The 24,281-nt window shown below is 39.3% G+C and overlaps 1 long non-coding RNA gene across 1 annotated transcript; it reads right to left on the bottom strand.

The window, feature by feature from the left end:
* Window positions 1–21,355: 21,355 nt before the first annotated feature.
* Window positions 21,356–21,939, bottom strand: LOC115468461. The gene is made up of 2 exons (XR_003941873.1): window positions 21,624–21,939; window positions 21,356–21,515 (listed from the first exon to the last, which is right to left on the bottom strand). It is a non-coding gene; the product is annotated as an uncharacterized LOC115468461 (long non-coding RNA).
* Between the last annotated feature and the right edge of the window lie 2,342 nt (window positions 21,940–24,281).

Genomic DNA, 24,281 nt, shown 5'->3' with positions numbered 1-24,281 from the left:
AAGGATCTAGGTGTCATCGTTGATGATGTGTTGAAACCCTCTGCTCTGTGTGCCAGCAGCGGCTAAGAAAGCAAATAGAATGTTAGGAATTATTAGGAAAGGAATGGAAAACACAAAAATGAGAATGTTATAATGCCTTTGTATTGTTCCATGGTGCAACCTCACCTCAAATACTGTGTGCAATTCTGGCCATCAAATCTCTGTATAAAATAGGATGAGAGATAAATAATGTGCATTATTGCATGTTAGCATGCAGTAATGAAGCACCTGTAATTAAATCTAGCCCTGTAAATAAGGAAGAGAAACAAATCTGTTCATTCCATTGTATGCATTTTAATCTATAGACCACTGGACAAAAGCTCTATGCAAACAAGTGGAGTATTTTCTAAATTCTTTCCGATTATGTGTTCATCCTTATTGTTCTGCCCCTATTTGCATGGAGGCAGGTTGCCTATTGTTTATATGTATATTTGGACATTGTTTATATCAGATTGCATTGCCTGTACCAGCTTAAAGTGGTTGTGCCCTTAAAGGCAGGAAGTGCCCTTGGACTACAAATCTTAGTCTTCCTGCAGTGCTCTGTAATAAACTTTTCCTGAGCACATGTCCCAGTTCCCTATGCCTTATGGGACTTTTCCTATTGGCTGGCCCTTGTACCTGTGTGTGCTGGGCTATAGTAGCCCACGTCTTCTCTTTCCATTGGGGTTGAGAGTGTGTCTGCAGCATGCTTTTCTAAGATCTGTAAGCTGACTTGCTGTACATTGTTGCATACTCTCCTTCAAGATCCTGTAAAATAACCAAGTTTTTACCAGTTTAAAAGTATTTACAGCATCCATTTTTCAACCAGTGCTGAAAGCGCCCAGCTTATCTCTGCAGTGAGAGAGAGAGAGAGCTGGCAGAGACAGACTCAAATCGCAGGACAGAGACTCTTGTTCAACACTCCAGAACTCTAAATTATTTCCTTTTGTTTGAATTTGCATTAAAGAAGATTTGGGTTCAAGACTTCTGAGTCTTCACAGTGGTTACGCTGGTTGACTGAACACTAATCGCCTGAGTAGAGAAAGCCCATCAAGAAACAGAACAGAACTGTAACACTTACAGTTCTGTTTTTCAGTGCATGGTGGATTAGAGAATTGGGGAGTGGGGCTGGGGGATCCTTTGTAGGAAGGAAAACCTGAACAGAAGCTTTCATTTTTATTTCATGCCTTCCATATTGCTGCTCACTTTAAAATGGCTAACAACAATCTAAAATGAGACAACTGAGTTGCATGTAGTGCAAGAACTCCATAACTCTTCAGACTAATGGAAAGCATTAATCCATCATACTCAGCCTGCTTAACAGCGCTGAAGAGCACTTCATTAGTCATCACGCCTATGTCCACTCACTCTATTGTTTTTCAGGACTCTTCAGTCAGTTGGTTTAAAAGGACTGCAGAGAGCATTATAAAGTAAAAACTACAGGTGCACTAGGCCCTGATTTCTAAAACTTTTTCCCATAGAAACAAAGTAGACCGAAATGTTTCATAAATCAGTCCTGGGGTTCTGCATCATGGCTGGAGAACAGGACAACAGCGCAAGACATGCTCTAAAGCATTAAAAATGCCCTAGTTGATATCTGAAAACATCATGTTAAGCAGTGGTTTAAAATGCTGGCTGCAGCATTTAAAAATACAGTGCTTCAATCCAGATAGCTGGTGGCACTGAATATACAGGGTGAGGCAAAAAAAAAAAGGGAACCTACTAGGATTTTTTGCTATTTTCTCAACAAATGGAGGAGTGGCCTAGTGGAAACCAGGCTGCAGAGTACTGCAAGGATCACCACTATCACCGATCCTTTTCAACCTCATGATGACTTCACTAGCCAAGACCTTATCCACCCAAGGCCTTAACCCATTTATCTACACTGATGACATTACCTTATACATCCCTTACAAACATGATCTGGCAGAAATCACCAACAAAATCAAGCTAAGCTTAAACATCATGAACTCATGGACAAATGCATTCCAACTAAAACTCAATACAGAAAAAACACACTGTCTCATCATCTCATCCCAATACAATACATACAAACCCACAAACATTAACACCCCAGGATACACCCTCCCTGTCTCAGACAGCCTGAAAATTCTCGGAGTAACAATCGACCGTAACCTATCACTAGACACCCAAGAGAAATCCACCATAAAGAAAATGTTTTTCTCAATGTGGAAACTCAAACACGTGAAACCATTCTTCCCAAGGGAAATATTTCGTAACCTGATACAGTCAACGGTACTAAGCCACGCAAATGACTGTAATGGAATCTATGCGGGATGCAAGGATCAAATCATAAAGAAACTTCAGACCACCCAAAAGACAGCAGCCAGGCTTATATTTGGAAAAACGCATTTTGACAGCGCCAAACCACTCCGAGAAAAATTGCATTGGCTACCAAAGAACGTATCACTTTCAAAATCTGCACGACTGTTCATAAAATTATTTACGGCGAGGCACCGGGATACATGACAGACCTCATCAACCTGCCAACCAGAAACACCACAAAATCTGCACCATCATACCTAAACTTCCACTACCCAAGCAGCAAAGGACTCAAATACAAATCCATCTATGCATCCAGCTTTTCCTACCTAAGCACACAACTATGGAACAAATTGCCAAAAGCAGTAAAAACTATGCTCAACCACCTAAATTTTTGGAAAGCACTAAAGACAGACCTGTTCAGAAGAGCATACCCCACTGACCCAACATAAAAATACCTGGACACTTGCGACACAATGTAACGAAAGACCGTAACAGACATGACCTGACTCTTCTTCCCCCTCTCCCTCTCTAAGTTCCCCCCAATTGTACCTACCATACATGTACCTCATTCTACCACAATATCACCTTGTACTCATTCATACCATGTATTTGTTCAGACCGGAATCGGCTAACGCAGTTAACAGTAATAGGTAAGCCACATTGAGCCTGCAAAAAGGTGGGAAAATGTGGGATACAAATGTAACAAATAATAATAATAATATTACTATTAAACAACATTTATGGCTTCTTTTACAAAACCACGTTAGTGATTCCTGCACTGGAAATGAGAGGAAGCCCATTTAATTCCTATGGGCTTCCTCTCATTTGCTGCACCAAAGATCACAATGCAATAATTTAGTAGAGCTATTAAAGGTTTCTTCCTACCCTACTAGTAGAAATATAGGCGTGTATACATGTGTTTTTGTGTAGTGGTGTGGGTGTGTGTGTTGGCACATGTTTTTGTATTTGTGATGTGTTGCATGAGTGTCTGTGTCTGGGTTTGTTTTGGACTGGGAGAGTAGAAAAAATGGGAGAGCCAGTTTGAAAGGAGAAATGTTTTAACTGTATCTAAGTTTCTTTGCCACAGAAGCTGTAACTGTTTTTCCCATAGAAATGCATTTTTCAGGGAACTTATTTCTCTAGAACTCCTGGTCCAATCTGGAGCATTTTCAAAACTGATGTTTCTCATCACCATTATTTTGCTTATGTCAAATTTGGTCTTGTTCTGTGAAGTTTTTGACCTCAGACAGAAAGATAGATGCAGACAAACATTCTTGACCCCTTATCTATAATTCTTCAAGAATAAATAATATTAATAGTTTAATAACAGGGCTGGTAGTGCATAAAAAATGTCATTGTAATAAACAAGAATGAAATAAATAGCAACCCCACCAGGAATATAATTATAACTTAATATTTTCTACCATGTAGAAAATTAAACAGATGCAGCATAACAAAACCCTGGTGAGAGAAAACCTGAGTCAACCTCCACAAATTAAAAGTAAATTTGAACTGAATTAACATCTAATATATTACATTTTAAGCAAGTCTATTTAATTTAAGGTTAATTTGATGATCAAAGTTTAATTGATTCCTCCAGCTGCAGTAGGACAGGCAGCTTTTATTATTCAGTAAATGATAACCACAGGGTTTCCAATCTGAAGGAAAAGTAATATTGTTTATATACGCAGTGTCTAGCTATGAAGATGTTTTCTCTCTTCGTCATAGCACTGCAGCACTACAATATAGACAATTTAAACTAATTATGCAAGCCTACATACCGATACAGCTAGATTTTTGCAACAGTTCATATATGGGCTGTTCTCAAACAGCATATTAAACTCCAAAAAGCTTCAGAATACAGTAGCTAGATTAATGAGCAATTCTGGTGACATATTTAAGGATGATTTATTCGTACTGCTTCAAAGACAAATGTATTCAGTTTAGAAAAAACTTCAACATGTTTTCTTTCTTAGTTATAAAATACTCCTCATGTGCTGTATGTGCACATGGCACATTTAATATAATTTAGGAGAAGGCCAAACCAAATAGGGAGGCCGGACACAACTGGGCTGTAGGCCAGCGGGAAGGAAAGGGTTAAAGAAAACAGGGGAGGGAGGGAGGGGGGCGAAAGGGGGAAGGAAGGCATAAAAGAGGGACAGCAGGTGAGAAAAGGTCTTTCGGGCGGGCATCAGTATGCCCACTTTACCTATCTCATTATTTGTTTTGGGTTCCATTATTATTTTTTTGATATATACATCTTTATTTTTCATGCTATATTTACATTGTTGTTTATGTTTGAGGCAGACCTCTGATGCAGGCGCTGTGTGCTGAAACACGGTCACTAATAGAAGACTGATTTTCAAGTTACACTATTAAAGGAATTGTGTTCCGATTTTGAAGGCTCTCAGTGCTTCTTTTTGTTTTCTGTACTTTATTTATGTACTCTGGACCCTCTTTGCATTGGTTTGATAGAATAACACTGGAATTTACATGCGCCTCTTTTTAGAATATGTACGTTTAAATTCCAATTAATGTTGATAATTGGTCATTATCAGCCAATTATCAACACTAGTAGGCTCATTAACAAATTGAGTAGCATGCATAAATTCCCCACATGCACAATTTAACTTACACTACTCAGCATGCCGTATATAGAATCCAGGGGATAGTGTGTTCTGATCTCAGTGTCCGTTTAGGATAAGCACACACAGTTTGAGTAAAATAGAATGGCACTAACAAATACAAAGTTTGATGTATCAAAAAGACTCCTTTGCTGCTTGGGTAGTGGAGGTTTAGGTATGATTGTGCAGATTTTGTGGTGTTTCTGGTTGGCAGGTTGATGAGGTCTATCATTGTATTGAATTAAGTAAAACACCGGTAACCAGTGCAATTGTTTCAGCAGGGCCAGTGGAATGCGGTAAGCAGGGTATGCAGGGCAGGGGGGCACCAACATTCAGGGGCGCCTGACTTTAGCCCTCCCCAGCTGCCCTGCTCTTTTTCAATGCCGCCACTCTGCCTCTAGTCAAATACATAAGTACATAAGTATTGCCATACTGGGAAAGACCAAAAGTCCATCGAGCCCAGCATAACGGTCTATGGACTTTTCCTTTAGGAAGCTGTCCAAACCTTTTTTTAAACTCCGCTAAGCTAACCACCTTTACCACATTCTCCGGCAACGAATTCCAGAGTTTAATTACACGTTGAGTGAAGAAATATTTTCTCCGATTCGTTTTAAATTTACTACATTGTAGCTTCATTGCATGCTCCCTAGTCCTAGTATTTTTGGAAAGCGTGAACAGACGCTTCATATCTACCCGTTCAACTCCACTCATTATTTTATATACCTCTATCATATTTCCCCTCAGCCGCCTTTTCTCTAACCTGAAGAACCCTAGCCGCTTTAGCCTTTCCTCATAGGGAAGTCGTCCCATCCCCTTCATCATTTTCGTCACCCTTCTCTGCACCTTTTCTAATTCCACTATATCTTTTTTGAGATGCGGCGACCAAAATTGAACTTGTATGGTCTGATGCACCGGCACTGTATACTCCTCTGAGTCACAAAATTAACTACTTCCAGTTTTGTGAAACCAGAAGTGGTTAATCTGTGGTTCAGAGGAGCATGCATTGCCAGCGCTCCAGACCTGTTTGACTAGAGGCAGAGCTGGAGGTGGGAGCTGATCCAGGGGACAGGTGAGAGAATGGAGCTGGAGCTGAAAATGGAGAAGAGGTGTGGTTTTTTTGAATTTAGAGGGGAAATGTCTGATTTCTGATGTGTAAAGGTAGGCCATTCAAACGTTTGGGACCCAAGTAGCTGAAAGTTGAGTCAAGGGTGCAGGATAATTGAGTAACAGAGGGAGGTGGAAGGGCAAGGAGATAATATCAACCTGGTCACTACACACTTAGAGGTCCTTTTACTAAGGTGTGCTAACAGATTTAGGGCTAGGTTTACTAAGTGGTACTATGGGTGCGTTAGTGTTTTTAACGCACATAAATGGTTTACGTGCGTTAAACGCTAATGTGTCCATAGAAATGTATAGGCACGTTTAAAGTTTTAACATGCCTTAAATTTACAGGCACGTTAAAAACGCTAATGCACCTTAGTAAACGTACCCCTTAGTGCATGGTGAATGCCTTGCAGCCCATTGGGCTGCATGGCAGTTAATGCACACTAATTTGCTAGCATGTGCTAAATCCATTAGCACACCTTGGTAAAAGGACCCCTTAAAGTTTTACCTCACCCCTGTCATGATTCTAACTTATCATTTCTTTAACCGTTCAATGGACTGGAAATGTAAAAAATGGCAATGTAGCTGATTAATTCCCAAAGTTAGCTGCATAAATTGCTTTGCATATTGTTCCCTGTATGACTTAATGGAAAACTCAACTTGAAGAGTGGAATATCATAGACAATCTTTTCCCACATGTGAGATGACAGCAAAGTGCATCTCCGAAAAATCCTCTTGAGTTACTGGACAGGCCACAGTGAAGATCAGTGATGTCAACAATTCATCTGCGAGTTGAACAGATACTGAGAAACCCTAGAAGTGGAAATCAGTGGAAACTTATTTAAAGTAGAACTGCTTTGGATGAGCAGATTTGACACAATAATACCTGTGTGTATTAAATAATGCATGTACTCGTCAGAGAATGAAAAATAGTCAATTGTTAAGGGAGCTGGAAAAAATCCAAGTTAGTGAAATGTTCATGTGAATTTAAATAGATATAGAATTGTAAAAACAGAGATAACAGATAAAACAGAAGATCATACAATTAAATAAAGGACTTAAGTACCAATAATTGAATTAGGAGTACTAGTCATTTTCATTATTTGATTTATTAATTTGATATACTGCTTAACACAAGAAAGTTTTAAAGTGGTTTACAGTCAAAAGAAGTTTTCAAAAACTGAACAAATTATTATATAACAATACAATAATACAATATAATAAAAGCCATAATAAAACAGTACACACAACAAAAAAATTGATAAAGAGCTGCCAAAAATGCTCACAAAAACCCAAGTCTTTAAGGCCAATATAGCTGGTAATACTGTTAATTTCTATTGCTAAAATGTTCCCCAATAAAGGTCCATTATAACAAACAGCTCTGTCCCTAGTAGCAGTCATTGACTTGGTATTAAAAAGTTCAGTTTGGCTGAACTCAGTTAAGGAAGCTGAAGCAGACAACTCAGAGAAGGGTGCAATGAGCACTGAGACACTTGCAGCTCTTCAGAGAGATATGTATGGGTGCCCATATATAGTAACCTAGGGGCCCTTTCACAAAGGCACACTGAAAAATGGCCTGTGGTAGTGTAGATGCGTGTTTTGGGCATGCACAGAATCATTTTTCAGTGCACCTGTAAAAAAAAAAAGCCTTTTTTAACTTTTTTGCCAAAAATGGACGTGCAGCAAAATCAAAATTGCCGCGCGTCCATTTTGGATCTGAAACCTTACCACCAGCCATTGACCTACTGGTAAAGTCTCACGCTGTAACCAGGCGGTAATGACCTACATGCGTCAAATGCCACTTGGTGCGTGTCCGATATGCGCATCCAAAAATAAAAATTATTTTTCAGATATGCGTATTGGACACACGTCAAAAATGAAATTACCACAAGAGCCATGCGGTAGCCTGGTGGTAACTCCCTTTTGGCGCACATTGGGCGCACGTAGACGCTTACACATTTAGTAAAAAGGCCCCATAGTAAATGATGTCAGATAAAGACCTGTACGGTCCATCCAGTCTGCCCAACAAGGTAAACTCATTTTACACGGTATGCGATACTTTATATGTATACCTGAGTTTGATTTATCCTTGCCATTCTCAGGGCACAGACCCTAGAAGTCTGCCGAGCACTCTTCTTTTACTAAAAGTTCTGAAGCTAATGTTGAAGCCCCTTAAAATTTGCACTCAAGCCCATCCCTATCTATTCAGTCATGATAAGGGCATAGACCATAGAAATCTGCCCAGCACTCGTTTTGCTGCCCAATTACTGGTGTTGCCCACCCAATCTCCACTAAGATTCCATGGATCCATTCCTTCTAAACAGGATTATTTTCAATAGTCCTTGTAAACTTGGCATATTAGCTTAAAATTAATCCTTGCAGAAATGGGCAAAGAAGTTCAGCCAACACGGGTGAAACATGATCATATTTCTTTCCCCTGGCTACCAAATGTGCTGTGCCGTGTTATGTACAAGCAAGTTGCTGTCTCTTCAGACTAAATGTAGTTAATCCCCAGAAAAGCGAATTGCAATAATCCAACCTACTAGTGACTAAAGCATGCACAATCTTTATCAGGTTGGATTTACTGAAAAACGGTCTTAACTCCTGGCCAGTTAAATGGCACTTCTAGCTATCTGGCACTGTAGAGCAAAGCAGCTTTTGTTTCAGATAAGATCCGAGTGAACATGATTGAATGTAGACTTTAATATTGAAAAAAAGAAAAAAATTTGTCAAAATATTAAATAAATATGGAACTGTGTAGGAGATTTATAGGACTGATGAAGAAGTAGGGTGGTTCATTAGTCCAAGCCTTATTTCAGATGTGACCTAAGCCACTGAAGTCCTTTTTCCTCCTCTTACTTTTATCTTTAGCAAATTGGATGTTACTTGCTAGTACTTTATAATGTTTATAGGCTGCAATATTTCACTAATTGCAAAAGTGATTATGCAGTATACTGCATTATTTGTCTTTGTAAAAGGATCTATATTTGACAGACATCAAGATTTTTTAGACTGAGAATGTGTGAAGATAAATCCAGTATTACAAGGCACAAGAGAGAAGAATCCTGAATGCACTTATTTACTGCGAATAACATATTTTCAAAGCACTTAGACTTAAAAATTACATTAATGAAGCGTATTTTCAAAACTCTAGACTTACAAAGTTCCATAATAACCTATGGAACTTTGTAAGTCTAAGTGCTTTGAAAATCTTTTGAGAAGCTGTGCATACTTGACTACAAAGCGTAGCCAGGTTGTGACGCCAAGGGGTGCGGACAGCGGATTACATATGTAGGCGCAACGGACCACCTGAAAATAGGTGCCAGCACCACTGGAAGTCTGTTTGGGGGAGCGGTTGCTCCCCTGGCGCCCCACCTAGCTACGCCTCTGAAAAGGACATGGAGATGCTTTCATTTTAAGTTTATGTTTCAATGAGGTTTTTTTTTAATTTATTTACTGAAAATTTTCATAACTTTACAAGCATTATACTTGCTACAAGAAATACAGATATAAGTGATACATACCATTCAAGTGGAAACATAATTAACTAAAGAAAAACATTATTATTTCACCATATCTTCCTTTGACCACTATTAAAGGAGGAAGGAGTCCAAATAGTTCAAGGGAACATAAAAAAAAAGAAAAACGTAAGGAAAGGCCTAGCCCTAAATACCACCATTCACAATACTTTATGTTGGTTTTATCATTTGACAAGCTTTTTCATATTTATAAATTCTCTCAATTGTGTCGGTACAAAAATACATACTTTATATTTAGATATTTTATAACGCACTTGCAAGGATAAGCAAGTAAGAAAGTTGCCCCTAAAGACCTGGTTTCCTCTTTCATTTCCAGAAACTGTTTTCTTCTTTCTTGAGTGATTTTAGTCACGTCGGGAAATATCCACAACTTCTGTCCACAAAATTGTTGCTGTGTATTTTTAAAATAAAGGTTTAATATAGCGTCAAAGTCTTGCTCAAATATGAAGGATACAAGAAGGGTAGCTCTAGTTGTCACCTCGGACAAAGAGTCCTCCAATATCTGTGAAATATCATTCAATTCCTCAGCTTCCTCCAAAACACCTTCTCGATCTTTCTTTGTAGGTAAAAAATAAATCTTATTTATCGGCGGAATATTTTGAGTTGAAAATTTTAAATTCTCCACAAGAAACTTTTTGAACAAATCACATGGTAACATTCCTATTGGTTTGGGGAAATTAAGAATTTGCATGTTCAATCGCCTATTATAGTTTTCTATTTGTTCAATCCTTTGACGCATAGACATATCTTTCATCACTGCAGTGAATTTTTCATTAATTTTCACAGCTTCTTCCTGAGAGTGTTTTTCCTGATCTTTTAAGTCTTGCTTCAGCTTATCCATAGATTGAGATAGCTGGCCTACAGTATTTGCAAGTTTTTTGGTCTCTTGAGTAGAATTTATTATTAAGTCTTGCATTTTTTGCATTGACTGCCAAAGCATGTCAAGCGTTACCACTCTTGGCGGGGTCTCCCACGTCGAATTACCTTCAACAGCCGACTCCAACTCCGGGAGGGGGCCCTCTCCGCTGGCCACACCGCCTCCGACTTCCGGAGCTTGTAGTTCAGCAACCCCTTCCCGAATCGCAGCTGGGCAGAGTGGAGTACCAACAGTCGGGGGAGACAAAGAGATCTCAACTTCCAGCGATGTCTGAGCCCCTGCACTGGCGTCAAGCGGGTTTCCTCTTCCTGAATCACCTGGTGGACGCCGAATTGCAAAACCGTCCAGAGTTCGCTGCATCGGAGAGGACGTAAGAGCCTGAGAAGGTAAGGCTCTCACCGTTCCTTTTCGCTTATGGGGCATTTTTTTGAGGAAAATCAAGTTTAGCCGCGAATTTACTCTGAGCAAGTTTGCAGCGTTCAGCGTGTCGGCGCCATCTTGACTCCTCCCTATGTTTCAATGAGTTTTTGTGAAATTATATTATGCATGTCTTGACTGTGAGTCACTAAGGATTTATTTGACTGTGCAGGTTGATTGTGATGCTTTGTTTTGGATATGGAACTTAAAAAAATGCGAGGTGGAGATTGTATTAAAAAGCTACAGCTGGTAGACATTTTTCACCTTCCTGGCTCACTCACTTATCAATTTATGATTCTCAGGGATCAGTATTACAAGTCTGCTGACTCCCAGTGAAGGGGCTCTTGTTAACACCATGGTTTCTTTAGCATTGAAGGTAATCTTCTCCCATTGGAAGTCTTTGCATTAGGCTACCTACCAGGAATGGTGGAACTTAGTGCTCCAAATTTACAAATTTGAATCACACCTTGCAAAGAAATCTTCTTGTTTTGCTTCATATAGGGAAAAATGGCTACCACTTGTCTCTTATTTTGATATGGTACAAAGATCAGTACTAAATTTTATGTATTTTTGGCATATGCATGCTTTATATTTTGATTTGTATCCTCTAGCCCCCCCCTCCCCTTTCCCTCTTCTTTTCCTCTTTCCTCCCTCTCTCTTGTTTTCACTTAATTTGATTCTGAATGTAGATTGTTGCTTCTTACATGTGAGCTACGGTATTGCCTTACTTTGTAAAATGTTACTTGTTGTTATGTTGTGAGCTCTTGATTGTATCTGTATCAAAAATCAATAAAAGAAATTAAACTAAAAAGCTACAGCAAAGAGAGGTAAGTTTATTTTTATTTATTTGTTTGCGCATTTGTGTCCCACATTTTCCCGCCTGTTGGTAGGTTCAATGTGGCTTACAGGAGTTCTGGATAAATTGTTTATTGGTTAAGCGAACAATGATATCAGTGTGGATTATGGGAGTTCAGAGTAAATTGTTTACAGATAATAAAGCAATGCTATCATTTATATAAAATGGTGAGGTTTACGGTTTCCTTTTATTTGTCAAGTCAATATTTTACATTTGCACTAGGTAAGTTGGATTAATGGACTTAAAACAATGGAACCAATAGCTCTATGGAATGGACTGTATTTTTGTAGAAAAATAATGGAAAATAGAGGTATTTCCAAGCAAGCAATGGTGATGAAAGGGTTAAGGCATAACCCATGATCAGTTGTGTGATGACATTACACAGGGAAGTCCTGTGGCCCTTCATAATGGCAACAGTGTCTCTCAAGAGGTTAGAAGTCAAGTTGATTGCATAGAATAAACCAGAGAAGCTGGTTTCTGGGAACAGTAAGTTGTTTATTTTTAATTTATTTATTAGGATTTATTTACCGCCTTTTTGAAGGAATTCACTCAAGGCGGTGTACAGCAAGTATAAAGCAAACATAAGCAATAGACAATTACAGCTTCATTGTGTGCCCATAAGAACATAGGCATGCCCCATAAGTTAAGGAAGCAGTGTGTCACTCAGAACAGAAAGAGTGCAAGATAGAACGTAGTAATAGAAAAGAGTAGAAAGAGAATGTGGAATGAGACCATGTATGCATGTCAAAGGGAAGAGAAGCTTATTGCCTAAAATGGAGCTAGTGGAATGTTTAGAAGAAAGAGAGGAGGCAGGAAGATTAGTCTGGCGAGATTACAAGAGCCTTGGGGGTCCTTTTAGAAAGGCGCGCTGAAAATGGCTTGCGGTAGTGTAGGCGTGGGTTTTGGGTGCGCCAATCCATTTTTTTAGTGTGCCTGTAAAAAAGGCCTCTTTTTTGGGGGGGGCCAAAAGGGACGTGTGGCAAAATCAAAATTGCTGCGTGTCCATTTTGGGGCTGAGACCTTACCGCCAGCCATAGACCTAGCGGTAAAGAATCTGGGTGGTAATGACCTACGAATGTCAAATGCCACTTGGCGCGCGTCCATTACGCACGCCCGAAAAAAAAAAAAAATTTTTCAGATGCTCGTTGCAGATGCACACCAAAACTGAAATTACCGCAAGGGCCACACGGTAACCAGGTGGTAACTCCAATGTGGTGCGTGTTCGGTGCACGTAGGCGCCTACGCAGCTTAGTATAAGGGGCCCTTGGCGAGAGGAGAGGATAGTGTGAAAAAGAACAGCCCTGGCTTCAAAAAGAAATAAAAGGACCAGCTTTTGTAGATGTTGTAGAAGTGTTTCAAGTGGGCAAGCAATTTTTGCTGAAGGAATAAAATAAGAAAGAAAGCAATGTGCTGCACAGAAACTGTACCAAACTGAGTCTGAGGAGATGGCACCTAGAAAGTGATCAAAACAAGCTGGCATTTATCTTTTCAAGCCTTTGGAACTCTATACTTGGCATCTAACAATCCTTTGTGACAATGGCTCATATTCTGTTCTGTTAAAAAAAAAAAAGATAAGTATTAACTATCCCTTTTTGAAAGGAAAGAGACTTAAATATGCAATTTTCTGTTAACTTTCTCCATAGCTACAGATGACACAAGGAATCAGGTGAATTTCAATAGTGGGTGGCTGACATCTTTACAAAACTTTCAACATTTGACACATTTGTTTGCTATATATTTCTAAAGCACACATGAAAACCTAATATTGACAGAGTTACTAAAGTGAGCTAACGTTAAAAGACATTATTTTACCACTAACTTGTGCTATTTTAGCTTTGGCTTCATTCCCAGACCTTTAATGGAAGAAGTAACTAACTTGTTAGTCTCACACACACATACACAAGGAGTGGCACGGGCTGCACATATTGTAGCAGGACATGTTCATCCACTCCTACCCCAGCTGAGATAATATTTAATCACCTCTCTGACCTCAAGTGCAACTTTATTAAAATTAGTCAACTTATTTTCTAACTCCTCTTACCTATCTATGGGGTCCTTTTGCTAAGCCACGGTAAAAAGTGTCCTGCGGTAGTGTGGAAGCGCTCTGGCCCATTTTTTACCGTGGCTTGGAAAAAAGGCTTTTTTCAACGGGAACAGTAAATGGCCATGTGCTACAATTAAACGTAGCACATGGCTATTTACTGCCTGTGCCCTTACCTCCAGCCATTGACCTAGCCGTAAGGGCTCATGCGCTACTCACACGGTAATCATGCAGCATGTGTCAATGTGGCTGCGCTGCCATTTACCGCCGGGAACACCCCCGGCAGTAGAAAATAGAAAACTTCCTGCCAGCCATTCAATATCTACTCCAGTTTTGGAGGGGGTCTGAACCAAATGTGTGGGGGTGTCTAAACCCCCACGTCCCCCCTGTGGCTATGCTGTCTACTGATGTGCAGTGACACAGATTGGCAGAGTCACCTAAGCCTAATCCTATGAGATTCCTGAAAAAAAATTGATTAGAGATCTGCAGTTTTTTTTTGTGTGTGTGTTTTTACCTGACCCATGGGCCCTTTTCCCAAAGGCTACCCTATAGAAACAATTTATCCTGCTGCACCAATCCATATACACCATGTGCTGGAGGTAGGGAAATAATGACAGGATGATGTCTTCAGCACCTATTATACCAGCGCTGTCAGAATCTTCAGGTTTCTATTGTTATGTTTTTGAGAAAGTTAATTATGTACACACAGGCTGGCAGCCTGAAACACCCCCCCCCCCCCCTTGGGCAACCTACAGTTTGTTTTGTCCATTACATAGCTCTTGAGACATATCTAGAAGGGTGTCCCTACCAGAAGCTTACGCTCTGCCAATACAGTTTACAGGATCATCAGCATATGCAAAGTTTCTCCAGCATCAAGGCACTAGTCTCAAGAGCAAGGGAAATTGGCTCCATTGGCTGCCTATTGAAGTGAGAATTATATTTAAATTTGCTTGTATTTTATATAGACTTTTAGATGGTAACTGTCCAGGATATATATTTTCGCATTTTGTTTTCCAATATGAATAAGAAAAGTATTCTCTTTTCTCCTTTCCTTCAGTGAAAGGGGAGGGGGGGAGGAGACAAATTTCATGAAAATCTGGAAGGAAATTGTTCTCCGTTTTGGACACTGAGGGCCCTGTTTATTAAGGTACAGTAGTGTTTTTTGCATGTGCTAAAATTAGTTAAAACACAGTAAAATAACATCATTCAAATGAAACAATTGTCACAATTTTGCAGTCACTGTGAATACTCAAAGTGTCCACCCCCAGCTTTAACACAGGCTTTCAGTCACTTTGGGAAGTTCTTTACAGCTTTGTCAATTGGTCCCTGTGGCAGCCTGTCCCAGATCATCTGCAGCGCCTCCTTGAGTTCAACAATAGTTTGCAGCCTGAGGTGCAGCTTGTGATAGGCCTCCAAAATTGTTCCCCAGACGTGGTAGTCCAAGGAGTTTAGGTCTGGCAAATTTGGAGCTTCCAGTTTTTGAGATGATACACAGTCACCCTGTGTTGTATAGTAACTAAAGTACAGTAACTAGTTACTTTTACTTGTAAAGAAGTACAGGATAACATTTGTTCCTTTTACTGATGTAATAATTAAGCCAATTTTTACTACTTTTACTCAGTTACATCTGATGTTTGCAGTTAAAAGTAAAAAGTAAAAGCGGAACACAGATGCAAGTGACGATCCCTTAGTAAACCAAATGAGGTACACTTGTCAAGCATATTTATTGTGGGTATCCCAAAACTGGGAACAGGATTTTGCTATTGCAAACCTCACCAGTAAATCATCTCATCTTAAATTTTGCAAGTCAGTGAATTTAACTTGTAATAACAGTAGAGTTGCCTGTTTGTTGAACTGGTTACTGGCCTCCAGCCAAACAGAACAGCGATTAGTTGAGTCACTTTAAAGTGGAGATGAAGCTAAAGCTGGTAGCAATTCTTGGTGAAAGACATATGTCTCTACCACAACAGACTGTTCATCATCTCATGGAAAATTTTACATTGGGGTAACTGTCCACTGGATTGGTAAGAGTCTTAGGGAGGAAGTCTGCTTGTCTGGCCTTTACACTGAAGGGTTCCAACACAGCTGACATTCTTGCATCAATTCTCGAAGATATTCAAACAGAGTTTGCCATTAGAGGAAAAATTGTTAGAACAAGACAATGATTCCAACTTTGTGAAAGTCTTCTTTGTAATTGGACAGCATGACAATGAAATAAAGATAAAGATGCAAGTGATGAATTAGACAGCACTACTTCAAATGCAGATGATAACAATAATGGTGATAAAATACTCTTTGCTATATGGAAGTCAAGTGTTTCAGAGATTCCCTTGATCATAACCCGCAGACCCAGGCAGAAGCCATCAGTAATATTGCAACCTGGCCCGATCTGAAGGAACATTTTAGCACACTGAACAATCCACTTTCTGCTAGTGCAGTTGATGTACCTTTTTAGCTGTGCTGGATTCATGACTCACAAGCACATTTGCATGAGTAACAGTCATTTTCAAAAATGTAGTTTTACTAAAAGCAAAGTGGATTGAATTGTACAGCAATAAAGTTGTTGGGATAAAAACGTTAATAGTTGCATTCATTGTAGTTGCGTTACTTTTACTTTTTACTCAAAAAGTATTATATTAGGCAATAACGTTTTTACTTTCACTTAAGTGAATTTTAATGTGTTCTTCACTGTACTTTTTTACTTAAGTATTAAAAATATACATTTACTTTTACTGAAGCGCTTTCACCTAAGGGTATGTTTACTAAGGCGTGTTACTGTTTTTAACATGTTTTTAAAGTTAAGGCATGTTAAACGCTAACGCGCCAATACATTCCTATGGGTGCATTAGCATTTAACGTGCATCAACCATTAACGCGTGTTAAGAACGCTAACGCGTATAAAGCGCACCTTAGTAAGCATACCCCTTATTATTTTGAACAAAATTGCAGCCGCTATCACCTTTGCTCTGAAACCTTGTTCATGCAGTGTCTGGTTTCTTATTTTGTCTGCTACCGACACCTTGCTCATGATTGCCGTTCTGATCCAAATTGCTTTTTAAAAGAAATTATCTGTAAATGATCATATTATCAAATACAAGTAATTCAAATTTAAATTATTGTTTACAAAAGTATGCATCACTGTGGAATCATTAATAGAAAGCTGATACCCCTTTTTTCAAATAATGGTAGTTTTATAGTGCAAACATTTTTGAGTGTGCAAAAATCACTGGGTGGTCACACTAAAAAGTCTCCCTTCGCTTTTACTAAGCCACGTAAGCAGCTACGTGCATCAATTTTGAACTATTGCCCAGCTACCGTGTGACCCAGGTGATTTCATTTTTTATGCGCGTCCACTAAGCATGCTGGAAATTTTCCAGCGCGTGAAGCTAACCAGGCAGTAATCTGCATTGTATGTGCGTAGACCATTATCACCCAATTAACACATGAAACCTTACCGCTAGGTTAATGGGTGGTGGTAAGGTCTCAGGCCAAAAATGGATGCGATTTAATTTTGCTGCACGTCCATTTTCGGACAAAAAAATAAAAAGAGGTCTTTTTTGCAGGTGCGCTGAAAAATGGACCTGCGCGCGTCCAATACACGCATCTACACAAGTGCACCTTAGTAAAAGGATTCAATAAAGCTGTAAAATTTCACGTTGAAATTCCAAGCAATTGGTAAGAAAACAGCAAAAAATAAATTAAAAAAACAACAATAACTCTAGGGGGTTACTTTATTTATTTATTTTGCCTCACCCTGTATATGCAAAGAGCAAGAGTGAGTCTCTCTGGCGAGGACAGCAATGTGAAGCTAAGGTGCGCTAACAGATCTAGCGTACGCTACGTGCTATGAAGCCCACAGGTACAAAATGGCCTTCTTAAAATTTAGCACATGCAAAATCCGTTAGCACACCTTAATAAAAGGGCCCCTACACGCGCTATCATCTAACAGATACACTTTTATCCAGATTCACAGGAGTGTGGGGACAATAATCTGTTTTTAATGTGAGTAAACATGTTTGTGTAAAGGCTTTTACTTGGAGAGGCATTTTCGAACAGGGATGCACATCTCTAAGGGCGACCATCTCTGAGGACGTCCCCGCGAAGGGGCGGGGCATCCCATATTATCGAAACAAGATGGGCGTCCATCTTTTGTTTCGATAATACGGTCGAGGACGCCCAAATCTCAACATTTAGGTCGACCTGAGAAATGGTCGGTTTTCGCCGATAATGGAAAACGAGGACGCCCATCTCAAAAATGCCCAAATGCAAGCCCTTTGGTCGTGGGAAGAGCCAGCATTCGTAGTCCACTGGTCCCCCTCACATGCCAGGACACCAACCGGGCACCCTAGGGGCACTGCAGTGGTCTTCACAAATTGCTCCCAGGGGCATAGCTCCCTTACCTTTGGTGCTGAGCCCCCCAACCCCCCCTCCAAAACCCACTCCCCACAACTGTACACCACTACCGTAGCCCTAAGGGGTGAAGGGGGGCACCTACATGTGGGTACACTGGGTTTCGGGTGGGTTTTGGAGGGCTCACATTTACCACAAGTGTAACAGGTAGGGGGTGGGTGGGCCTGGGCCAGCCTGCCTGAAGTGCACTGCACTCACTAAAAACTGCTCCAGGGACCTGCATACTGCTGCGATGGAGCTGGGTATGACATTTGAGGCTGGCATAGAGGCTGGAAAAAATGTTTTTTAATTTTTTTGGGGGTGGGAGGGGGTTGGTGACCACTTGGGGAGTAAAGGGAGGTCATCCCCGATTCCCTCCGGTGGTCATCTGGTGAGTTCAGGCACCTTTTTGAGGCTTGGTCGTGAAAACAATTGGACCAAGTAAAGTTGGCCAAATGCTTGTCAGGGACGTCCTTCTTTTTTCCATTATCGGCTGAGGACACCCATCTTTTAACCACGCCCCCATCCCGCCTTCGGTACACTGCCGACACCCCCGTGAACTTTGGTCGTCCCCGCGACGGAAAGCAGTTGAGGACGCCCCAAATCAGCTTTCCATTATGCCGATTTGGGCAACCCTGAGAGAAGGACACCCATCTCCCGATTTGTGTCAGAAGATGGGCGTCCTTCTCTTTCGATTATGCCGCTGATAGTGACCCCTTCATTACCATTAATACAAAACAAAACTTTTTTCTGTTTAAATTTTATTTTGCATATGTACACCACTGCAATATCTTGTCTTGATGTCACAGTATCAAACTAAATACAAACATGAACTACAGAACAGGGTTTTGCTCAAACACTATCTGGTTTCATTAATTCCCTTATATTTTACTACATCACATGAAAAAAAAAAAAGCAAAATAAAGCAGCAACATTATTAAATAGTGAACACTTAGGTTTGAGCATAATCTTAAAAGAATGTAGTCCAATAATAGAATCTGTGTCCAGGTATAGGTAAAACATTTCTCATTATTTTGAAACAGCACCTTGGCTGGCAACCTGCCCAGTTTAACAGATCTAGTAACATTTTCCTCAGTGCTCTATCCTGGTATTTCACACACACACAAAAATTAGAGACACATGTCACTTGGGAGTGGCCAGTGCTCTGAAATGTCTCTCTCATTTCCTACAATCAGTAAAACTTGAAAATATAAATTATCTATGTATAATGAAGGCAGGTGTGAACCAATGGTATGAGAACCATAAACCTAAGCGCATCTCTTCCTCCTGTCACAGCCAGAGCCGGATTAATGCATAGGCCAACTAGGCACATACCTTGGGCCCAAACGTTTAGTGGGGGGGGGGGGGGGGGGCTGTCAGATTGCCAACTGTCTGGATTTATTTTAGAATTCTAATGTGTCTAGATATTTTTTCATAGCTTAGCACTAACTCTTCAATCCTCCCCTCTTCCAGTGCAGAGACTATGGTAGGATCCAGCCAATGAAGAGGCTTCTAGTCACAGGAGGAGGGGCTGGGCTGCAAGGGCTGGAGTAGGTGGAGACTCAGCACTGCATGGGGTTTTGGAGCCAGTGAGTATTGTGGGGAATGGGATTGTTGAAAGGGAGTAGGAATTTAAGAAGAATGGGAGAAAGTGAAAGAGCGGAAACATAGTTATAGACATACCACTGGCATGGCACATGGCAGGACATCCTTCCTGTGTCCTTGCCAGGGCATCACAGGTTCATTAAGGAATTCACTGGATCTTGTCAAGGATGACAATCTGGAGGTGGATGACTTCTCAAAATCAGGATCTTCCACTGTAAAACCGTACATGTCAAAGACAGCAGATTTTCAACAGTGGTGCCAGTGCACCCCCTCCCCCTTAATGCTACTACTCACCTCCTTCGCCAGCGCAACACTTTCTCACATCTTCCGAGGGGAGAAAAGCGTAGAAGGGAGAGATAGTGATAGCGAAAAAATGTATACATTTCTTTTATAATAGTTACCTGTTACTGTTTTTTGTTGTGTTCCACTGGTCTAGTTTGCATGATTAATCCAGTTACCTGTTCGTGTTTGCTGCTTTTTTTTTTGTTGTTGTTCTACTGTTCTATTTCCACATGATTAATCCAGTTACCTGTTTGCTTTATTTTTTTTGTTCTACTGTTCTAATTTTGCATGATTAATTCAGTTACCTGTTACTGTTTTTTTTTTTTTTTTGTTGTTCCACTGTTCTAATTTTGCAAGATTAATCCAGTTACCTGTTCCTGTTTGCTGCTTTTTTTTGTTGTTCCACTGTTCTAATTTTGCATGATTAATCCAGTTACCTGTTCCTGTTTGCTGCTTTTTTTTGTTGTTCCACTGTTCTAATTTTGCATGATTAATCCAGTTACCTTTTACTGTTTTTTTGTTGTTCCATTGTTCTAATTTTGCATGATTAATCCATTTACCTGTTTGCTTTATTTTTTTTTTGTTCTACTGCTCTAATTTTGCATAATTCAGTTACCTGTTACTGTTTTTTTGTTGTTCCACTGTTCTAACTTTGCATGATTAATCCAGTTACCTGTTTGCTTTATTTTTTTTGTTCTACTGTTCTAATTTTGCATAATTCAGTTACCTGTTACTGTTTTTTTGTTGTTGTTCCACTGTTCTAATTTTGCAAGATTAATCCAGTTACCTGTTACTGTGGCTTTTTTTGTTCCACTGTTCTAATTTTGCATGATTAATCCATTTACCTGTTTGCTTTATTTTTTTTGTTCTACTGTTCTAATTTTGCATAATTCAGTTACCTGTTACTGTTTTTTTTTGTTGTTCCACTGTTCTAATTTTGCAAGATTAATCCAGTTACCTGTTACTGTGGTTTTTTTTGTTCCACTGTTCTAATTTTGCATGACTAATCCAGTTACCTGTTTGCTGTTCCACTGTTCTAATTTTGCATGATTAATCCAGTTACCTGTTCGCTGCTTTTTTTTGTTGTTCCACTGTTCTAATTTTGCATGATTAATCCAGTTACCTGTTACTGTTTTTTTGTTGTTCCATTGTTCTAATTTTGCATGATTAACCCAGTTACCTGTTTGCTTTATTTTTTTTTGTTCTACTGCTCTAATTTTGCATAATTCAGTTACCTGTTACTGTTTTTTTGTTGTTCCACTGGTCTAGTTTGCATGATTAATCCAGTTACCTGTTACTGTTTGTTGCTTTTTTTTGTTGTTGTTCTACTGTTCTAATTTCACATGATTAATCCAGTTACCTTGTTTGCTGTTTTTTTTTTTTTGTTCTACTGTTCTAATTTTGCATGATTAATCCAGTTACATGTTCCTGTTTTTTTTGTTCTACTGCTCTAATTTTGCATGATTAATCCAGTTACCTGTTCCTGTTTGCTGTTCCACTGTTCTAATTTTGCATGATTAATCCAGTTACATGTTCCTGTTTTTTTTGTTCTACTGCTCTAATTTTGCATGATTAATCCAGTTACCTGTTCCTGTTTGCTGCTTTTTTTTTTGCTGTTCCACTGTTCTAATTTTGCATGATCAATCCAGTTACCTGTTTGCTGTTCCACTGTTCTAATTTTGCATGATTAATCCAATTACCTGTTACTGTTCGTTGTTTTTGTTGTGTTCCACTGGTCTAGTTTGCAGGATTAATCCAGTTACCTGTTCCTGTTTGCTGCTTTTTCTTGTTGTTCCACTGTTCTAATTTTGCATGATTAATCTAGTTACCTGTTTGCTTTATTTTTTTTGTTCTACTGTGCTAATTTTGCATAATTCAGTTACCTGTTACTGTTTTTTTCTTGTTCCACTGGTCTAGTTTGCATTATTAATCCAGTTACCTGTTACTGTTTGCTGCTTTTTTGTTGTTGTTGTTCTACTGTTCTAATTTCACATGATCAATCCAGTTACCTATTTGCTGTTCCACTGCTCTAATTTCACATGATCAATCCAGTTACCTGTTTGCTGTTCCACTGTTCTAATTTTGCATGATCAATCCATTTACCTGTTACTGTTTTTTTTGTTCCACTGTTCTAATTTTGCATGATTAATCCAATTACCTGTTACTGTTCGTTGTTTTTGTTGTGTTCCACTGGTCTAGTTTGCATGATTAATCCAGTTACCTGTTCGCTGCTTTTTCTTGTTGTTCCACTGTTCTAATTTTGCACGATTAATCCAGTTACCTGTTCGCTTTTTTTTTCTTCTACTGCTCTAATTTTGCATAATTCAGTTACCTGTTACTGTTTTTTTGTTGTTCCACTGTTCTAATTTTGCATGATTAATCCAGTTACCTGTTTGCTTTATTTTTTTTTGTTCTACTGTGCTAATTTTGCATAATTCAGTTACCTGTTACTGTTTTGTTGTTGTTCCACTGTTCTAATTTTGCATGATTAATCCAGTTACCTGTTTGCTTTATTTTTTTTGTTCTACTGTGCTAATTTTGCATAATTCAGTTACCTGTTACTGTTTTTTTGTTGTTCCACTGGTCTAGTTTGCATTATTAATCCAGTTACCTGTTACTGTTTGCTGCTTTTTTTGTTGTTGTTGTTCTACTGTTCTAATTTCACATGATTAATCCAGTTATCTGTTTGCTGTTTTTTTGTTGTTCCACTGTTCTAACTTTGCTTGATTAATCCAGTTATCTGCTACTGTTTGCTGTTTTTTTTTGTTGTTGTTCCACCTTTCTAATTTTGCATGATTAATCTAGTTACCTGTTACTGTTTGTTGCTTTTGAAGCATGTGCTTGCAGGGTCCTTCTGCTCACTCACAAAGTATCACTGCCACCATGCCGATAGATAGGATCTGTGCTTTCCCTGCTACTTCTGGAGAAATGAACTGTTTGAGGGGAGGGGGTGAGGGTGAGAAAAGAGATAAATCCAGGGGTGGGGGGATGCGGAAATCTCAGTAGGGGGCCCATAAATATGCTTTCCTAGGGCCCAATATATTGTTAATCCGGCCCTCGTCACAGTCAGCCATTTCATGGCTTCACCTCCATGTGCCTTAGAAAGTTCTCATAAGCCCTCTAGCTTACAAAGTATACAAAAGGATGTTTTTTTTTTTTTTTTTAAACCTGAGGTAAAAATGTAGAAAACCAATGCAGTTTATCTTTCACATGCTATTTGATTTCTTATACTGCATTTTTCAGAATCATTAAAAATAATTACAAATATTACAAAAACCTGAAGCCAAAGGCAATTGCTAGATCTTCAACTGCTCTCATCCTCCCTGAAAATTAAAAAAAAACCCAAGTGCATCCAATTCAGGCAGGGCATGCATTAAACATATCGGTCAAAATATACTGCCACAAATGTAACGAGTACACAGACTGGAAGGCAAATGGACATTGGTCAGACAAGAGAAAGGTTAAAAACCAATCAAATCATAGTGCCAGAAAAGAAGAAAGGGAGTGAAGGCCTGGGGGTTCTATCCTAGGGACAAGAAGGGAGAAGCCACTTGGTCTCTCACAGACAAATAAGTTGAAGAGCAGAGGAGAAAAGCAGGAACAGTTTATTCAGTGAAATTGTTGACGTTCATTTGAGCAGTAGAGATGTGCATTCAGAGTACATTTGGTTTGTTATGCCTCAAATTTCTGTGTGCAAAATAGATTTAACATGCATTAAACTAAAATGAGCATATAGTTGATCTGCATGTATAAATAATAATGTTGTGCATTAGATTTTTTTTTTTAATTAAAATGAATGGCTGGATTGAGCCAGAAAAAAAAAAAGCCTGAAAAATCAGTACAAAAGGTCAAACTATTTTTTTGCCTGTACACATCCCTACTGAACAGTAAGCAAACTAGTGAGCACGGACATAAGTACCAAGAGATACCAGTATGCTAGTGCCACATCAACAACTGTACTGAAAAGTGTGTTCCCAGAGAAACTTAAGACTATTTTCAAGGGGTAATATCTCCAGGGACAGTGTCTCCAAATGGGTTCATTTTGCACACACTATGACATTAATAAACCGTACTCTTAAGCCACATTATGCGGAACGTGACCTCAGTTTCTAAAAATTTACATCTAGAACTTGCTGTAGTACTTTTATTGTGTCAAAAGACAGAATCCTTCTGGAGTTCCTAAGATGAAACACATAAAAGTCAACCTATCCAGGCATGCTTGAAAATTCCTTTTTAATCAAAA

The sequence above is a fragment of the Microcaecilia unicolor genome, chromosome 4 (genome assembly GCF_901765095.1).
Source record: "Microcaecilia unicolor chromosome 4, aMicUni1.1, whole genome shotgun sequence".
Classification (NCBI taxonomy): domain Eukaryota; kingdom Metazoa; phylum Chordata; class Amphibia; order Gymnophiona; family Siphonopidae; genus Microcaecilia; species Microcaecilia unicolor.
This window is presented reverse-complemented; position numbering and strand designations above follow the sequence as displayed.